The following is a 19,981-nucleotide window of genomic DNA, read 5'->3' on the forward strand; positions in this document are numbered from 1 at the left end:
CCCTTCAAAGCGTTTAACCAATCCTCTACGATGACACATTATGACTCGTCTTCTGCGGGTGGTCCAATCGCAAACCGGCTTGCAATTTCATGCCACTAAGGGCATATTCATTACATCCATTCTGTTGCAAAACGTTTCTAAAACGGATGCAAATGGAAGGAAACGGGGCGGGACGTACCTGAATTTATCCAATAGAAACTTTCCGTTTCGTTGCAAAACGCAACTGTTTGGACTAATGATTACACCAGACTCTAGTAAAATAAGGGTGACGCGTTTGCAGCGATACAATTGAAAAGAAAGCAGTAACAAGTAATCTTGTGTGTCGGATCAGTGGAACAACAAGGGAGCAAATAGAACGGATGGAATGTACGACTAACGGTGTTCAACTTCTAGAATAAGCAGCTTGATCAACTCTCTCCCGAGCTGGATCCTCTACATTTAGGTGGGTATTTTATATTTTATCAAAGGAAAGAAGATTGCGACAGTGGAGAAATGTTTATCTCTCTCTCTTTTTCCCTTTGCTCTTCTCTTCCAGCATCAGCGCCGCTAACCGCGACTGTCTCTACTTAGTAGGCTACCAATCACTACACATTCTGAGCATAACTAATTGGGAAGTCTTTTTACTATGTCGTTTTTAGCGCCGATATATCTATAATTCGTCATTCTTTGACATGCGCTGATCGCTTTGCATCGCTGTAGAAACGTTTTAACACGTGCCGACCGGTGTATGAAAGCTGAACATGTATCACGTCTTGGCGTAACAATAAACATGATCTTTCAAGCCCATGTCAAATACACAACTACATTGATCGAGGGTTTTGTCTCCGTATTGGAAGTAACGTGTTTTTAACCAGAACATTTGATGTAGCCTATAAATAATGCGTGTATCTTGAAAACAATGGTAACTGTTGATGTGTGCATAACTAAACAGCAAACATTGATGATGATGGGGGGGGGGGGGACTCGACCTATGTATCTGTAGCAGAGGGTTGTGTAAACGGAAGACTGACATAGGTACCGCAGTTAAAATAACGTCGTTAGTCTTTTACCTTGGGTTATGTCCACATCAGACGATATCGTGTATGTGGACTATTGATGTGTCATCCTTACTGGTCAGCATTGCACAGGATTTATGTTGGACGGAATTATGCAAACGTGATAATGTGTTAGTGTTCCAAGGGATGCCTCCTACACTTGACCTTCAAGGCTTATATGTAGCCTAATTGGTCTTGAACAATCTTTTGAATCTCGGCAACCAGCGATGAAATGGCAAAACATCGGAAGTAGACCTATCTGCAGTCTGCAGTGACCATAACTGAAGGAATGGGTTAACATGAATGAGTTTGTGTTTCCATTACAGGCCATTCCTACAGCTGACAAAACTTCCCATTTCTCTGTGTCGTGTTGAAAAGAAATGTGGTCGCCAGATATTTGGTGTACTCCAGTTCACTCTCTATTAGCAATAGCACAAAGACCTAGAAAGGAGGATGATAGAATAGCTATTTGTCTGTTTTATTCTAGAATAAATATGATTCATATTACAAAATGTTTTGAACCCATGGTTGTTATAGCGATGGAACTCTTGGTAGAAAGTGGTTGATTTTATTTGTTTCATATAGACGGAGTAGACTCTATTTCTATGGTGTGTTTATTCATGTTCTGGTGACATGGTACCCTCACACAGCCCCCGTACCCTCACACAGCCCCCGTACCCTCACACAGCCCCCGTACCCCCCCACAGCCCCCGTACCCCCCCCACAGCCCCCGTAGCCCCCCCACAGCCCCCGTACCCCCCCAGAACTTTACATATTTAGAACGTGTTTGTCAAAATGCACTTGAATGGATTTCTGCCAATATGTAGCTAAATACCACAGAGATCCTCTTTTACATTAGGTAACCTTACAGTCTTATTGATCAAACAACCCATGAAAAGGTAGGCTCTCTCCCTCAGTTAAACACATCAACAACCATGAAAAGGTAGGCTCTCTCCCTCAGTTAAACACATCAACAACCATGAAAAGGTAGACTCTCTCTCTCCCCTCAGTTATACACATCAACAACCATGAAAAGGTAGACTCTCTCCCTCAGTTATACACATCAACAACCATGAAAAGGTAGGCTCTCTCCCTCAGTTAAACACATCAACAACCATGAAAAGGTAGACTCTCTCCCTCAGTTATACACATCAACAACCATGAAAAGGTAGACTCTCTCCCTCAGTTATACACATCAACAACCATGAAAAGGTAGGCTCTCTCCCTCAGTTAAACACATCAACAACCATGAAAAGGTAGGCTCTCTCTCTCCCCTCAGTTATACACATCAACAACCATGAAAAGGTAGACTCTCTCTCTCCCCTCAGTTAAACACATCAACAACCATGAAAAGGTAGGCTCTCTCTCTCCCCTCAGTTATACACATCAACAACCATGAAAAGGTAGACTCTCTCTCTCCCCTCAGTTATACACATCAACAACCATGAAAAGGTAGACTCTCTCCCTCAGTTAAACACATCAACAACCATGAAAAGGTAGACTCTCTCCCTCAGTTATACACATCAACAACCATGAAACGGTAGACTCTCTCCCTCAGTTAAACACATCAACAACCATGAAAAGGTAGACTCTCTCCCTCAGTTATACACATCAACAACCATGAAAAGGTAGGCTCTCTCCCTCAGTTATACACATCAACAACCATGAAACGGTAGGCTCTCTCCCTCAGTTATACACATCAACAACCATGAAAAGGTAGACTCTCTCTCTCCCCTCAGTTATACACATCAACAACCATGAAACGGTAGGCTCTCTCCCTCAGTTATACACATCAACAACCATGAAACGGTAGGCTCTCTCCCTCAGTTATACACATCAACAACCATGAAAAGGTAGACTCTCTCCCCTCAGTTATACACATCAACAACCATGAAAAGGTAGGATCACTTTCCCTATTTGCACATGATCAACAACTAATGCTAGCCAGAGCAATGTCAACTAAAATCGAAATGAAGGAACATTTTAGATAAACACTCTCACATTTTTTCAGCTAGTTGGCCATTAAAATTGGACTGTTAAACAATGGGGAATAGTATGCTCATCCTTCTGCAGCTTGCCTGCCAATGCATTCTTTGTCCCAATCAAGTACCCAAGCTAACTGGCTAAAGTTGTCTCGCTTGCTAGCTAGCTGCACTACATGGCCAAAAGTATGTGGACACCTGCTCGTCGAACATCTCATTCCTAAATTATGGGCATTAATATGGAGTTGGTCCCCCCCTTTGCTGCTATTTCAGCCTCCACTCTTCTGGGAAGGCTTTCCACTAGATGTTGGAACATTGCTGTGGGGAAACATTCTTCCATTCAGCCACAAGAACATTAGTGAGGTTGGGCACTGACGTTTGGCGATTAGGCATGGCTTGCAGTCGGCGTTCCCAATTCGTCACAAAGTTTCCTACCATCTCATCCGTCACAGCTGCTGTCTGACTTATCATCGCTCGCTATCCCTAGCCAGCATTCCTAAATGCAGGTGATGATTTGTGCGTGGAGAGAAGAGCATCAATTCATTCATACATGCTAATGAACAGTATGTAGGCGGTGACTGGAAACAGGGGTCGTGGGATGTTGCCGGTACCTGTTAAAGCTCTGCTCTCTACAGAGCTTTTGTGGCGGATTGAAATAACTGTCTGGTTATTTACATTTTAGTAATTTAGCAGACGCTTTTATCCAGAGCGACTTACAGTAGTGAATGCATACATTTAATTTCATACATTATTTTTTTCTGTGCTGGCCCCCCGTGGGAATCGAACCCACAACCCTGGCGTTGCAAACACCATGCTCTACCAACTGAGCTACAGGGAAGGCTGGTTATGCCGGGTACGGCCTGCTGCGGCTGCCTGCCTGGTTGTGTAGAGTCTCTCTAAATTCAGTCTAGGGTTATGTGGACGCTTCCGTCAGTACAAATGATTGTGAAGTCCAGTCCTGCTGAGTTTGAGAAACATCTTAATAATATATTCCACGGTGTCTTGGGTTTTGCGTCGGTTCAACAGTAACTATGAGTGATTTGCAACTTCCAACGTGGGCTTAAAGTCATAAAGCCGGAAGTGACCATTAGCAATGCTAGAATCTGACCTAATATTTAGAACAGGCCTGTCTCAAATGGCACTCTTTCCCCTATGGGCCTTGGTCAAAGTAGTGCACTATGTAGGGGATAGGGTGTAATTTGGATGGTGCTCTCTCACAGGATGTGATGTATGGCGTTACCAGTTGGGTCAAAGGTTAAGCTCCGGCCTCTGTTCTGTTCTGCCTGATTTGATCTAGAGATGCATCTCGAATGGCACCCTATTCCCTTATTTATAGTGCACTACTTTCGACCAGGGCACAGGGAATAAAGTCATGCTCTGTGTAGGGAATAAGTGCCATTTGGGACACAGGTTAGAATCCTGTGGAAGTGAAGCATGTACCTGATATCCAATCGGGACCGATACAGGTTGGGTCATTTTTGTTGTTGTTGTTAAACACAGAGATTGTCCCGAGGCAGAAACATGGATCTGCCACAGGTAAATTCATAGTTTCTCTTGTTTGACATAGTTGATCTGAGTCCAAGTCTTTTCTGAATAGTGCTGATCTCATCAATGGTTCCTTTCTAAACAATGTTTTCACGTTTCCAACAAAAGCTAAATAATATGCAGAAGGTACAGGCAGTGTGTAGGCGTTGTCAAGGTGGCGCGGCAGTGTGTAGGGGTTGTCAAGGTGGCGCGGCAGTGTGTAGGGGTTGTCAAGGTGGCGCGGCAGTGTGTAGGGGTTGTCAAGGTGGCGCGGCAGTGTGTAGGGGTTGTCAAGGTGGCGCGGCAGTGTGTAGGCGTTGTCAAGGTGGCGCGGCAGTGTGTAGGCGTTGTCTCCAGCTTCCTTTCTCTCCCTTCTCCCCACTCCCTCGTCTGTCATGGCAGGGCCTCAGTTGGAGCCTCCAAACTTATTCCACAGACAGACAGACACACAAAGACTTCCTCCCTTGTTATTAAGTGTTGATGTGGTGGTCTGGTTTCAGCATGGGCCCATAGAGAATTCCCCCCCCCCCCTTTCACAGATCAATGAAAGAAAAGAAAAACTCAGAGGAGGATACAATATCTGTAACAGGAGTAAAGAGCATCAATTAATTTAACACAAACACATTCTTCATTTCAGCTCGGTACACACAGCCAGGTGAAACGTGAAACCAATCTGCCTGCTGCTAAAGCTGAAAAACAAGTTGTAATTCGGACCAGTGGCTTTAGGAATCCTACCTTGTTATATTCCTCGAGGTTGGGCAATGGTCCACTGTCTACTTTTCCATGGCTGTTTCCCAAATGGCATCCTATAACTTCATATGTAGTGCACTACTTTTGATCAGGAGTAGCGTTGGGGAATAGCGTAGGGGTGATGGGGAGTAGCGTAGGGGTGATGGGGAGTAGCGTAGGGGTGATGGGGAGTAGCGTAGGGGTGATCGGGGAGTAGCGTAGGGCGACGGGGAGTAGCGTAGGGCGACGGGGAGTAGTGTAGGGCGACGGGAGTAGCGACGGGGAGTAGCGATGGGGAGTAGTGAAGGGCGACGGGAGTAGCGACGGGGAGTAGCGATGGGGTGATGGGGAGTAGCATAGGGCGACGGTAGTAGCGACGGGGAGTAGCGCTGGGGAGTAGCGTAGGGCGACGGTAGTAGCGATGGGGAGTAGCGTCGGGGTGATGGGGGAGTAGCGTAGGGCGACGGGGAGTAGCGAGGGCGACGGGGAGTAGCGACGGGGCGTAGCGTCGGGTTGACGGGGAGTAGCGTAGGGCGACGGAGTAGCGTTGGGGAGTAGCATAGGGCGACGGTAGTAGCGTCGGGGCGACGGGGAGTAGCGTCGCGGCTACGGGGAGTAGTGTAGGGAGACGGGAGTAGCTTCGGGGTGATGGGCAGTAGCAACTGTGCGATGGGAGTTGCGATTGGAGTAGCATCGGGGCGACGGGGAGTGGCGACGGGACGACGGGAGTAGCGTAGGGGTGATGGGGAGTAGCGTAGGGGTGATGGGGAGTAGCGTAGGGGTGATGGGGAGTAGCGTAGGGGTGATGGGGAGTAGCGTAGGGGCGACGGGGAGTAGCGTCGGGGCGACGGGGAGTAGCGTCGGGGCGACGGGGAGTGGCGACGGGGAGTAGCGACGGGGCGACGGGGAGTGGTGATGGGGAGTAGCGTAGGGCGACGGGAGTAGCGACGGGGAGTAGCGATGGGGTGATGGGGAGTAGCGAAGGGCGACGGGAGTAGCGACGGGGAGTAGCGTAGGGCGACGGGAGTAGCGATGGGGTGATGGGGAGTAGCGAAGGGCGACGGGAGTAGCGAAGGGGAGTAGCGATGGGGTGATGGGGAGTAGCGACGGGGAGTAGCGTCGGGGCGACGGGGAGTAGCGTCGCGGCTACGGGGAGTAGCGTCGCGGCTACGGGGAGTAGTGTAGGGAGACGGGAGTAGCGTCGGGGTGATGGGCAGTAGCAACTGTGCGATGGGAGTTGCGATGGGAGTAGCATCGGGACGACGGGGAGTGGCGACGAGGGAGTAGTGTAGGGCGACGGGGAGTAGCGTCGGGGTGATGGGGAGTAGCGACGGGGAGTGGCGACGGGACGACGGGGAGTAGCGACGGGGAGTAGCGTAGGGCGACGGGGAGTAGCGTCGGGGTGATGGGGGAGTAGCGTAGGGCGACGTGAGTAGCGTCGGGGAGTAGCGTAGGGCGACGGGGAGTAGCGTCGGGGAGTAGCGTAGGGCGACGGGGAGTTGCGTCGGGGTGACGGGGAGTTGCGTCGGGGTGACGGGGAGTAGCGTTGGGCGACGGGAGTAGCGACGGGAGTAGCGACGGGGTGTTGCGTCGGGGTGATGGGGAGTAGCGTAGGGCGACGGGAGTAGCGACGGGGAGTAGCGTCGGGGTGATGGGGAGTAGCGTAGGGCGACGGGGAGTTGCGTCGGGGTGATGGGCAGTAGCAACTGGGCGACGGGAGTTGCGATGGGAGTAGCGTCGGGGCGGCCGGGAGTAGCGTCGGAGCGGCCGGGAGTAGCGACGGGAGTAGCGTAGGGCGACGCGTCGGTTACAATTTGGAACATGTAGCCTCTTCTGTTTGCTCTGATGGTGAGTGCTCACAGAGAGATTCCCGATCTGCGTTTAGCTGGGTGTTTTTAAAAATGGAGGCAGAAGAACGTCAAGATGATGTCACGGAGGGAGACGTACAAAACATTAGGAACGCCTTCCGAATATGGAGTTGCACCTCCTTTTGCCCTCGGAACAGCCTCAATTCGTCGGGCCGTGGACTTTACAAGGTGTCGAAAGCGTTCCGCAGGGATGCTGGCCCATGTTGACTTCAATGCTTCCCACAGTTGTATCAAGTTGGCTGGATGTCCTTTGGATGGTGGACCATTGTTGATATGCAGAGGAAACTGTTGACCGTGAACAACCCAACAACGTTGCAGTTCTTGACACTCAAACCGGTGCGCCTGACACCTACTACCGTACCCCATTCAAAGGCACTTAAATATTTTGTTTTGTTCATTCACCCTCTGAATGGCACACGTACACAATCCATGTCTCAATTGTCTCAAGGTTTAAAAGTCCTTCTTTAACCCGTCTCCTCCCCTTCATCTACACGGATTGACGTGGATTTAACAAGTGACATCAATAAGGGATCATAGGATTCACGTGGTCAGTCTATGTCATGGAAAGAGCAGGTGTTCTTCATGTTTTATCCACTCAGTGTATAGGGTTTGGCTGGGCGGGCCCGGAACCACTTGGCTCAAATCCTGCTGTTTCAGTGCAATTAGAGTTAACTTGGAAGTAACCGGTAGCCTGGTTAAAAACCTAGACTGAACAATTGGGTTTTAACCAGAACCAGGAGGCCTCCTTCAGAAGCCACCCACCCTATAATATTGTGACGGTGTTGGCATTTGTAGCCTGGTTACCATTGTGGTGAAAGCAGCATTCAAACTGCTACAACCAGGCTAGGAAACAGAACCAGGCTATAATAGACTCACTGTGTTTTCTCCCTCTCTTAAACATTGAGTCAACAAGAAGAAGACAGGAGTGGGAACTTAAACAAGCCCGCTGCGGGAAAGGAGAGGGATGAATATTTCATATTTTTATTTAACTAGACAAGTCGGTTAAGAACAAATTATTATTTACAATGACAGCCTAGGAACAATGACTGCCTTTGTAACCGATGTGAAATGGCTAGTTAGTTAGCGGTGGTGCGCGCTAATAGCGTTTCAATCAGTGATGTCACTCGCTCTCAGACCTGAAGTGGTTGTTCCCCTTGCGTTGCAAGGGCCGCGGCTTTTGTGGCGCGATGGGTAACGATGCTTCGTGGGGTGTCAGTTGTTGATGTGTGCAAGGGTCCCTGGTTCGAGCCCAGGTTGGGGCGAGGAGAGGGACGGAACCTACACTGTTACACCTTGTTCAGGGGCAGAATGACACATTTTTACCTTGTCATCTCTGGAATTCGATCTAGCAACCTTTCGGTCACTGACCTAACGCTCTAACCACTAGCCTATCTGCCGCCCCGAGTAACCTTAACTGGAATGCTGTAAAAACACAGCTATTATTTACACATCAACCTTCTTATGCAATGTTAAAAGAGTTCCTCATACAGAAATGCCAGTAGGCTAAATGTTCAAAAGAGGTTAGACCTAAGTCTGACATCCAATTGTTTTGTCTCATTAGATGTAGGTTTCTACTAGTTGTTCATTTTGTTTACTTCTGTCATTTAGAGGGAGTTTTGCTGAGATGTAATACAACCACTTGGCTCGTCAGTGATATCTACCCCAGTGGGGGAAACAACCAGTGGCTGTCAAACACCATGGTGTCAAAGGAGAACAGATGTCACTAAGGGGTGAACAATCACAGGGAGGGACCAACACCATACCACACCCTAGGCCTGTTGACATCTTGAGACCGAGTGTTAAAACAGTAACTCTTCAGTCTAGACTCACTTGAGGCCAGGGTCCTGTTCGAAATACTTTCCTTCTCTCTTCGAGGTCTAAAGCACAGACATAGACCTAGAAGTGATTGTTTAGGTGAATGTAAGATTACCATCCCTTTTTTTTTTTTAGTTGCACCAATCCAACAAATTCTGCTTTACTTCAAGGAAGGTTGGAAATAAGATGCATTACTGAAGACAGGACTTTGGTTTTAGAAGTGGGGGGGCGGGGCATGTCCCCCCGTACCCAGTGAAAGTTGTGCCCCTGACTGAAGTATTTGAACAGGTCCCTGTACTGCTTAGCCACTGTACCAGTGGGTATCATAAGTATTCATCCCCTTTAATTTTTTTCACATTTTGTTGTGTTACAAAGTGGGATTTGAAATTGATTTTCTTCATTGATCTACACAAAATACTCCATAAAGTCAATGGAAAATTCTACACATTTTTACAAATGAATAAAAACTGTAACAAAAATATAGTTACATAAATATTCACCCCCTTTGTTTAGGCAAGCCTAAATTAGTTCAGAAGTAAAATGTGGGGGCGGAAGGAACCGAGGTGAGCATATGTCCTGGTAATCTGAATTAGAGGTCTTCAGGGATCCACCTATACCCGACTACCTGAGAACGGTTATGTGTAAATTTAACTGACTTGTACGGATAAGGGTCCGTATAGATCCGAGCAGGAGACATTTTATAATTTATGCTGCTGCGCTTGCTTTTTCACGAGAGGGGAGCTTGGCGTATGTTGTTGTTGGCCAATCATAAGTCATCAGAGGCAATAGGCTACAGTCATAGCGCCTCCGTGTGTGGCGAGAGTTAGGAGATAACTAATCAATGGAAGATTGAATTCACTTTTTGGACCCGTGGAAAAACTCCTAAGCTGAATTTCACAATGTATTGTCTTGCATGCCTCGCAAATTCACCAAGGTAGCCTAAAATGTGCCTCTTCCTCACTGATTTTATTTAAATGACAACTTTCTCCAGGCCTTCACAGCCTATTGTCTAGTTAGGCTATAACAGAAAATATGCTTTGTGATATCTACTGCACTGTGATTTGAATTTTGTGGTGGGGGGGGGGGGGAGAAAACAACAAAACGTAACATTAAGGATCCCATCCCTAATGGGCATGCTGGTAATCATTATGGACTGGATCGTATTTCAAGATTTTTTTTTTTGCGTAATGGAGCTAAGTACACACAAAATCCTAGAGGGAAAACCTGTCACATTCTGCTCTCCACCAGACACTGGGAGAGGAATTCACCTTTTCAGCAAGACAATAGCCTTAAACACAAGGCCAAACATAGCAATCTAGTCTGTCTGAGGAGACAGTGCTTTCCTCTCCTTTTTGTATTTCCCGTCATCTTATCAGTTGTTGCTCGCTGTCGGGATGCCACACACACACACGATCTAATATATGCTGCAGAGGCACATATCTCTAATAGGGAAGCCTGTAGTAATTGCTTTGCTGATGTGCGAAGGCCCACCTGAACCCTTGTAATAATTGCTTTGCTGATGTCCGTAGGCCCGCCTGAACCCCTGTAATAATTGCTTTGAGGGAAAGGGCAGGATGACAGCATTTTGTGTGTGTGTGTGTGTGTGTGTGTGTGTGTGATCGCTCTTTTCAATGATGTTACATCTGCATCACAGATAAAGTGCATGTCTGTTACTGTGTATCATTATTGTTTTATAAGGTGTTACTGGTGTTACTGTCTATCATTACTGTTTCATAAGGTGTTATTGTGTATCCATTACTGTTTTATAAGGTGTTACTGTGCGTCAACATGCGTGGGTGTTTGAGAGTAGCGTCAGTCAGTTGTCAGAACAGATTAATGATGCTTTGCCAAGAAAGACCCATCAAAGCCGTCAGTCAAATGTCACAGAAGATAAGAGACAAGTGAAGGGGAGTGTGCAGGGCCTGCTCTAGGCATAAGACAGATAAGCGGTTGCTTTGGGCCCCCTGCTGCTAGGGGGCCCCAGACAGAAAACATATGTCATATATATATATATACACTGCTCAAAAAAATAAAGGGAACACTTAAACAACACAAGGTAACTCCAAGTCAATCACACTTCTGTGAAATCAAACTGTCCACTTAGGAAGCAACACTGACAATAAATTAATAGATTTCACATGCTGATGTGCAAATGGAATAGACAACAGGTGGAAATTATAGGCAATTAGCAAGACACCCCCAATAAAGGAGTGGTTCTGCAGGTGGGGACCACAGACAACTTCTCAGTTCCTATGCTTCCTGGCTGATGTTTTGGTCACTTTTGAATGCTGGCGGTGCTTTCACTCTAGTGGTAGCATGAGACGGAGTCTACAACCCACACAAGTGGCTCAGGTAGTGCAGCTCATCCAGGATGGCACATCAATGTGAGCTGTGGCAAGAAGGTTTGCTGTGTCTGTCAGCGTAGTGTCCAGAGCATGGAGGCGCTACCAGGAGACAGGCCAGTATATCAGGAGACGTGGAGGAGGCCGTAGGAGGGCAACAACCCAGCAGCAGGAACGCTACCTCCACCTTTTGTGCAAGGAGGAGCAGGAGAAGCACTGCCAGAGCCCTGCAAAATGACCTCCAGCAGGCCACAAATGTGCATGTGTCTGCTCAAACGGTCAGAAACAGACTCCATGAGGGCCCGACGTCCACAGGTGGGGGTTGTGCTTACAGCCCAACACCGTGCAGGACGCTTGGCATTTGCCAGAGAACACCAAGATTGGCAAATTCGCCACTGGCGCCCTGTGCTCTTCACAGATGAAAGCAGGTTCACACTGAGCACATGTGACAGACGTGACAGAGTCTGGAGACGCCGTGGAGAACGTTCTGCTGCCTGCAACATCCTCCAGCATGACCGGTTTGGCGGTAGGTCAGTCATGGTGTGGGGTGGAATTTCTTTGGGGGGCCACACAGCCCTCCATGTGCTCGCCAGAGGTAGCCTGACTGCCATTAGGTACCGAGATGAGATCCTCAGACCCCTTGTGAGACCATATGCTGGTGCGGTTGGCCCTGGGTTCCTCCTAATGCAAGACAATGCTAGACCTCATGTGGCTGGAGTGTGTCAGCAGTTCCTGCAAGAGGAAGGCATTGATGCTATGGACTGGCCCGCCCGTTCCCCAGACCTGAATCCAATTGAGCACATCATGTCTCGCTCCATCCACCAACGCCACGTTGCACCACAGACTGTCCAGGAGTTGGCGGATGCTTTAGTCCAGGTCTGGGAGGAGATCCCTCAGGAGACCATCCGCCACCTCATCAGGAGCATGCCCAGGCATTGTAGGGAGGTCATACAGGCACGTGGAGGCCACACACACTACTGAGCCTCATTTTGACTTGTTTTAAGGACATTACATCAAAGTTGGATCAGCCTGTAGTGTGGTTTTCCACTTTAATTTTGAGTGTGACTCCAAATCCAGACCTCCATGGGTTGATAAATTGGATTTCCATTGATTATTTTTGTGTGATTTTGTTGTCCATTCAACTATGTAAAGAAAAAAAGTATTTAATAAGATTATTTCATTCATTCAGATCTAGGATGTGTTATTTTAGTGTTCCCTTTATTTTTTGAGCAGTATATATATACACACACTACTACTACCAATCAAAAGTTTGGACACACCACCTCATTCAAGGGTTTTTCTTTATTTTTACTATTTCTACATTGTAGAATAATAGTGATGACATCAAAACTATGAAACGACACATATGGAATCATGTAGTAACCAAAAGTGTTAAACAAATCAAAATATATTTGAGATTCTTCAAATAGCCACCCTTTGCCTTGATGACAGCTTTGCACACTCTTGGCATTCTCTCAACCAGCTTCATGAGGAATGCATTTCCAACAGTCTTGAAGGAGTTCCCACATATGCTGAGCACTTGTTGGCTGCTTTTCCTTCACTCTGCGCTCATTATCACCGGGTTCCTACCGCAAGCTCTGAACCTCTTCACCTGGATCACCGCAGCTAGCTGCTATCCGATTGGCTTCTCCTGGCTAACGTCCCTGTCCCAAAGCAAGCACCAATTAGCCTGGAGCTAGCCTATGCTAAGTCCATCTCCCGGCTAGCTGAAGAGGACCATCAGCCACTCCTTGGGCCCTTTTATTGCCGATACGGCGCCCCGCCGATCCATCACGACTGGACTACCGACGTAATCCACCCGAGCGGGTTTTTTTCAACTGGCTCCTTTGTCGTGACATCCCCTGAATGCTAGCTATCTAGAGCATACTGGACTGTTAGCTGTAGTGGCCCATCAGTCAATTTCTTGGGCTACTATTCCTATTTTGCCAATAGGCCTGGACCCTTTTACTACACGGACACCTGCTGATCCAGCACGACTGGTCTGCTGACGTAACTGCATAAGGGGGCTACAACAACTGACTTCTTCCGTCGCGACATGCCTCTAAGGCCCTTCTGCTAGCTGTCTGAATCGCCGTGTCTCAAGCCCGTCCAACTACTCATTGGAGCCTATGATCACTCGGCAATGCATGCTGTTATGGTTAGTGATTGTCTTATTTCACTGTAGAGTCTCCAGCCCTGCTCAATATGCCTCAGCTAAACCTCTTGTCCCACCCCCCCACACATGCGGTGACCTCACCTGGTTTAATTGATGTCTCTAGAGACAATACCTCTCATCGTCACTCAGTTTCTAGGTTTACCTCAACTGTATTCACATCCTACCATACCTTTGTCTGTACATTATGCATTTAATCTATTCTACAGCGCCCAGAAACCTGCTCTTTTTACTCTCTGTCCCGAATGTACTAGACAACCAGTTCTTATAGCCCTTAGCCGTACCCTTATCCTCCTCTGGGGATATAGAGGTTAATCCAGGCCCTGCAGTGCCTAGCTACACTCCCATTCCCCAGGCACTCTCATTTGTTGACTTCTGTAACCGTAAAAGCCTTGGTTTCATGCATGTTAACAGTAGAAGCCTCCTCCCTACATTTGTTTTATTCACTGCTTTAGCACACTCTGCCAACCCGGATGTCCTAGCTGTGTCTGAATCCTGGTTTAGGAAGGCCACCAAAACCCCTGAAATTTCCATCCCTAACTATAACATTTTCCGACAAGATAGAACTGCCAAAGGGGGCAGAGTTAGCATGCAGAGTTCTGTCTTACTATCCAGGTCTGTGCCCAAACTATTTGAGCTTCTACTTTTAAAAATCCACCTTTCCAGAAACAAGTCTCTCACCGTTGCCTCTTGCAATAGACCACCTTCTGCCCCCAGCTGTGCACTGGACACCATATGTGAATTGATTGCCCCCCATCTATCTTCAAAGCTTGTGCTGTTAGGTGACCTAAACTGGGACATGCTTAACACCCCGGCCATCCTACAATCTAAGTTTGATGCCCTCAATCTCACACAAATTATCAATGAACCTACCAGATACAACCCCAAATCCGTAAACACAGGCACCCTCATAGATCTCATCCTAACCAACCTGCCCTCCAAATACACCTCTGCTGTCTTCAACCAGGATCTCAGCGTTCACTGCCTCATTGCTTGCGTCCGTAATGGGTCTGCGGTCAAACGACCACCCCTCCTCACTGTCAAACGCTCCCTAAAACACTTCCGCTAGCAGGCCTTCCTAATTGACCTGGCCCGGGTATCCTGGAAGGATCTTTACCTCATTCCATCAGTAGAAGATGCCTGGGTATTCTTTAAAAGTGCTTTCCTCACAATCTTAAATAAGCATGCCCCATTCAAAAAAATTAGAACCAGGAACAGATATAGCCTGTGGTTCACTCCAGACCTGACTGCCCTTGACCAGCACAAAAACATCCTGTGGCGTATTGCATTAGCATCAAATAGCCCCCGCGATATGCAACTTTTCAGGGAAGTTAGGAACCAATATACACAGGCAGTTAGGAAAGCAAAGGCTAGCTTTTTCAAACAGAAATTTGCATCCATCAGCACAAACTCTAAAATGTTCTGGGACACTGTAAAGTCCATGGAGAATAAGAGCAACTCCTCCCAGCTGCCCACTGCACTGAGGGTAGGAAACACTGTCACCACCGATAAATCTACAATAATCGAGAATTTCAATAAACATTTTTGTACGGCTGGCCATGGTTTCCACCTGGCCACCCCTATCCTGGTCAATACCTCTGCACCCCCCCACAGCAACTTTTGCCCAAGCCTCCCCCATTTCTCCTTCACCCAAATCCAGATAGCTGATGTTCTGAAAGAGCTGCAAAATCTGGACCCCTACAAATCAGCAGGGCTAGACAACCCACTCTTTTGAAAATGATCAGCCGAAATTGTTGCAACCCCTATTACTAGCCTGTTCAACCTCTCTTTCGTATCGTCTGAGATCACCAAAGATTGGAAAGCTGCCGCGGTCATCCCCCTCTTCAAAGGGGAGACACTCTAGACCCAAACTGCTACAGACCTATATCTATCCTACCCTGTCTTTCTAAGGTCTTCGAAAGCCAAGTTAACAAACAGATCACCGACCATTTTGAATCCCACCGTACCTTCTTCGCTATGCAATCTGGTTTCCGAGCTGGTCATGGGTGCACCTCAACCACGCTCAAGGTCCTAAACGACATCATAACTGCCATCGATAAAAGACAATGCTGTGCAGCTATATTCATCGACCTGGCAAAGGTTTTCGACTCTGTCAATCACCCCATTCTTATCGGCAGACTCAACAGCCTTGGTTTCTCAAATGACTGCCTCGCCTGGTTCACCAACTGCTTCTCAGATAGAGTTCAGTATGTCAAATCAGAGGCCCTGTCGTCCGGACCTCTGGCAGTCTCTATGGGGGTGCCACAGGGTTCAATTCTCAGGTCGACTCTTTTCTCTGTATAGATCAATTGTCGCTTTTTCTACGCAGACGACACCATTCTGTATACTTCTGCCCCTTCTTTGGACTCCGTGTTAACTAACCTCCAGAAGAGCTTAAATGCCATACAACTCTCCTTTCATGGCCTCCAACTGCTCTTAAATGCAAATAAAACTAAATGCATGCTCTTCAACCGATCGTTGCCCGCACCTGCCCGCCTGCCCAGCATCACTACTCTGGATGGTTCTGACTTAGAATATGTGGACAACTACAAATACCTAGGTGTCTGGTTAGACTGTAAACTCTCCTTCCAGACTCACGTTAAGCATCTCCAATACAAAATTCAATCTAGAATCAGCTTTCTATTTCGCAACAAAGCATCCTTCACTCATGCTGCCAAACATACCCTCGTAAAACTGACTATCCTGCCGATCCTTGACTTCGGCGATGTCATTTACAAAATATCCTCCAATACTACTCTGGAAATTGGATGCAGTCTATCACCGTGCCATCCGTTTTGTCACCAAAGCCCCATATGCAACCCACCACTGCGACCTGTATGCTCTCGTTGCCTGGCCCTCGCTTCATATTCGTCACCAAACCCACTGGCTCCAGGTTATCTATACGTCTTTGCTAGGTAAAGCCTCGCCTTATCTAAGCTCACTGGTCACCACCATAGCAGCACCCACCCGTAGCACATGCTCCAGCAGGTATATTTCACTGGTCACCCCCAAAGCCAATTCCTCCTTTGGCCGCCTTTCCTTCCAGTTATCTGCTGCCAATGACTGGAACGAATTGCAAAAATCTCTGAAGCTGGAGACCCATATCTCCCTCACTAACTTTAAGCACCAGCTGTCAGAGCAGCTCACAGATCACTGCACCTGTACATAGCCCATCTGTAAATAGCCCATCCAACTACCTCATCCCCATACTGTTTGTTTTATTTATTTATTTATTTATTGCTCCTTTGCACCCCAGTATCTCTACTTGCACATTCATCTTTTGCACATCTATCACTCCAGTGTCTAATTGCTACATTGTAATTATTTCACCACTACGGCCTATTTATTGCCTTCCCTCCCTTATCTTACCTCATTTGCACACACTGTATATAGACTTTTTCTCTATTGTGATATTGACTTTATGTTTGTTTATTCCATGTGTAACTCTGTTGTTTTGTGTCGCACTTCTTTGCTTTATCTTGGCCAGGTCGCAGTTGTAAATTAAGTTATTCTCAACTAGCTTACCTGGTTAAATATAAAAACTTATCCCAAACAATCTCAATTGGGTTAAGGTCAGGTCATTGTGGAGGCCAGGTCATTTGATGCAGCACTCCATCACTCTCCTTCTTGGTCAAATAGCCCTTACACAGCCTGGAGGTGCGTTTTGGGTCATTGTCCTGTGGAAAAACAAATGATAGTCCCACTAAGCGCAAACCAGATGGGATGGCATCGCTGCAGAATGCTGCGGTATCCATGCTGCTTAAGTGTGCCTTGAATTCGAAATAAATCAGACGGTGTCACCAGCCAAGCACCATCACACCTCCTCCATGCTTCACGGTGGGAACCACACATGCAGAGATCATCCGTTCACCTTTCTCTGCGTCTCACAAAGACACAGAGGTTGGAACCAAAAATCTCAAATTTGGACTCATCAGACCAAATAACAGATTTCCACCGGTCTAATGTCCATTGCTCGTGTTTCTTGGCCAAAGCAAGTCTCTTCTGATTGCTGTCCTTTAGTAGTGGTTTCTTAGCAGAAATTTGACCATGAAGGTCTGATTTTGTGCAGTCCCCTCTGAACGGTTGTTGTTGAGATGTGTCTGTTACGTGAACCCTGTGAAGCATTTATTTTGGCTGTAATCTGAGGTGCAGTTAATTGCCGATTTTCTGAGGCTGGTAACTCTAATGAACTTATCCTCTGCAGCAGAGGTAACTCTGGGTCTTCCTTTCCTGTGGCGGTCCTCATGAGATCCAGTTTCATCATAGTGCTTAATGGTTTTTGCAACTGCACTTGAAAATGTTCAAAGTTCTTGACATTTTCCGGATTGACTGACCTTCTTGTCTTAAAGTAATAATGGACTGTCATTTCTCTTTGCATATTTGATCTGTTCTTGCCGTAACATGGACTTTTACCAAATAGTGCTATCTTTTGTATACCAATGCTACCTTGTCACAACCCAACTGATGGGCTCAAACGCATTAAGAAGGAAAGAATAAAACAAGTTAACTTTTAACAAGGCACACCTGTTAATTGAAATGCATTCCAGGTGACTACCTCATGAACTCTTTGACAGAATGCCAGGATTGTGGAAAGCTGTCATCAAGGCAAAAGGTGGCTACTTTGAAGAATCTCAAATATAAAATATATTTTGATTTGTTTAACACTTTTTTTTTTTTTTTTGGGTTACTACATGATTCCATATGTGTTATTTCATAGTGTTGATGTCTCCTCTATTATTGTACAATGTAGAAAATAGTAAAAAATTAAGAAACCCTTGAAAGAGTAGGTGTCCGAACTTTTTTGACTGGTACTGTATGTCCAAACTCAGAATCAAATATATATGCCCCTAATTATGCTTTCCATTTTAAGAGCATGGGCTCTGAAAAAAAAGAATCCCGTTGGTATTTCTTTGGATTTTCTCCTACCATGTCAATTGTGTTCTCATACATTATTTTAACATTTCTACAAACTTCTATCCTGTTTTCTATCCAATGGTTCTAGAGGTCGACCGATTATAATTTTTCAACGCCGATACCAATTATTGGAGGACCAAAACAAGGCGATTTTTATTTTTAAATTTTTTTGTAATAATGACAATTACAACAATACTGAATGAACACTTTTATTTTAACTTAATACATCAATAAAATCAATTTAGCCTCAAATAAATAATGAAACATGTTCAATTTGGTTTAAATAATGCAAAAACAGTGTTGGAGAAGAAAGTAAAAGTGCAATATGTGCCATGTAAAAAAGCTAACGTTTAAGTTCCTTGCTCAGAACATGAGAACATATGAAAGCTGGTGGTTCCTTTTAACATGAGTCTTCAATATTCCCAGGTAAGAAGTTTTAGGTTGTAGTTATTATAGGAATTATAGGGGAAACAACTACTTCAAGTCTCAGAGCGAGTGACGTCACTGATTGAAAAGCTATTAGCGCACACCCCGCTAACTAGCTAGCCATTTCACATCGGTTACACCAGCCTAATCTCGGGAGTTGATAGGCTTGAAGTCATAAACGGCTCAATGCTTGAAGCATTGCGAAGAGCTGCTGGCAAAACGCACGAAAGTGCTGTTTGAATGAATGCTTACGAGCCTGCTGGTGCCTACCACCGCTCAGTCAGACTGCTCTGTCAAATATCAAATCATAGACTTAATTATAACATAATAACACACAGAAATACGAGCCTTAGGTCATTAATATGGCCGAATCCGTAAACTATCATCTCGAAAACAAAACGTTTTTTCTTTCAGTGAAATACGGAACCGTTCCATATTTTATCTAACGGGTGGCATCTCTAAGTCTAAATATTCCTGTTACATCGCCCAACCTTCAATGTTGTGTCATAATTGCGTAAAATTCTGGCAAATTATTTCGCAACGAGCCAGGTGGCCCAAACTGCTGCATATACCCTGACTCTGCGTGCAATGAACGCAAGAGAACTGACACAATTTAACCTGGTTAATATTGCCTGCTAACCTGGATTTCTTTTAGCTAAATATGCAGGTTTAAAAATATCTACTTCTGTGTATTGATTTTAAGAAAGGCATTGATGTTTATGGTTAGGTACAGTCGTGCAACGATTGTGCTTTTTTTCGCAAATGCGCTTTTGTTAAATCCTCCCCCATTCGGCAAAGTTAGCTGTCTTTGTTAGGAAGACATAGTCTTCACACAGTTCGCAATGAGCCAGGCGGCCCAAACTGCTGCATATACCCTGACTCTGTTGCACAGAACGCAAGAGAAGTGACACAATTTCCCTAGTTAAAAGAAATTCATGTTAGCAGTCAATATTAACTAAATATGCAGGTTTAAAAATATATAGTTGTGTATTGATTTTAAGAAAGGCATTGATGTTTATGGTTAGGTACACGTTGGTGCAACGACAGTGCTTTTTTTGAGAATGCGCTTGTTAAATCACCCGTTTGGCGAAGTAGGCTGTGATTCAATGATAAATTAACAGGCACCGCATCGATTATATGCAACGCAGGACAAGCTAGATAAACTAGTAATATC

General features: G+C 46.1%; 1 protein-coding gene across 3 annotated transcripts in view; it reads left to right on the plus strand.

Annotated features, from left to right (window-relative positions):
* Window positions 1–219: 219 nt before the first annotated feature.
* The window catches only part of LOC106581522 (protein-tyrosine sulfotransferase 1), a 95,107-nt gene continuing 75,345 nt past the window's right edge, over window positions 220–19,981 (plus strand). For all 3 annotated transcript variants that reach the window (XM_045704093.1, XM_045704095.1, XM_045704094.1), the window contains exon 1: window positions 220–442. The gene's annotated coding sequence lies outside the window, so the exon portion shown is untranslated. The remainder of the gene's footprint in view (window positions 443–19,981) is intronic.

Source organism: Salmo salar, chromosome ssa20, assembly GCF_905237065.1.
Source record: "Salmo salar chromosome ssa20, Ssal_v3.1, whole genome shotgun sequence".
Lineage (NCBI taxonomy): Eukaryota > Metazoa > Chordata > Actinopteri > Salmoniformes > Salmonidae > Salmo > Salmo salar.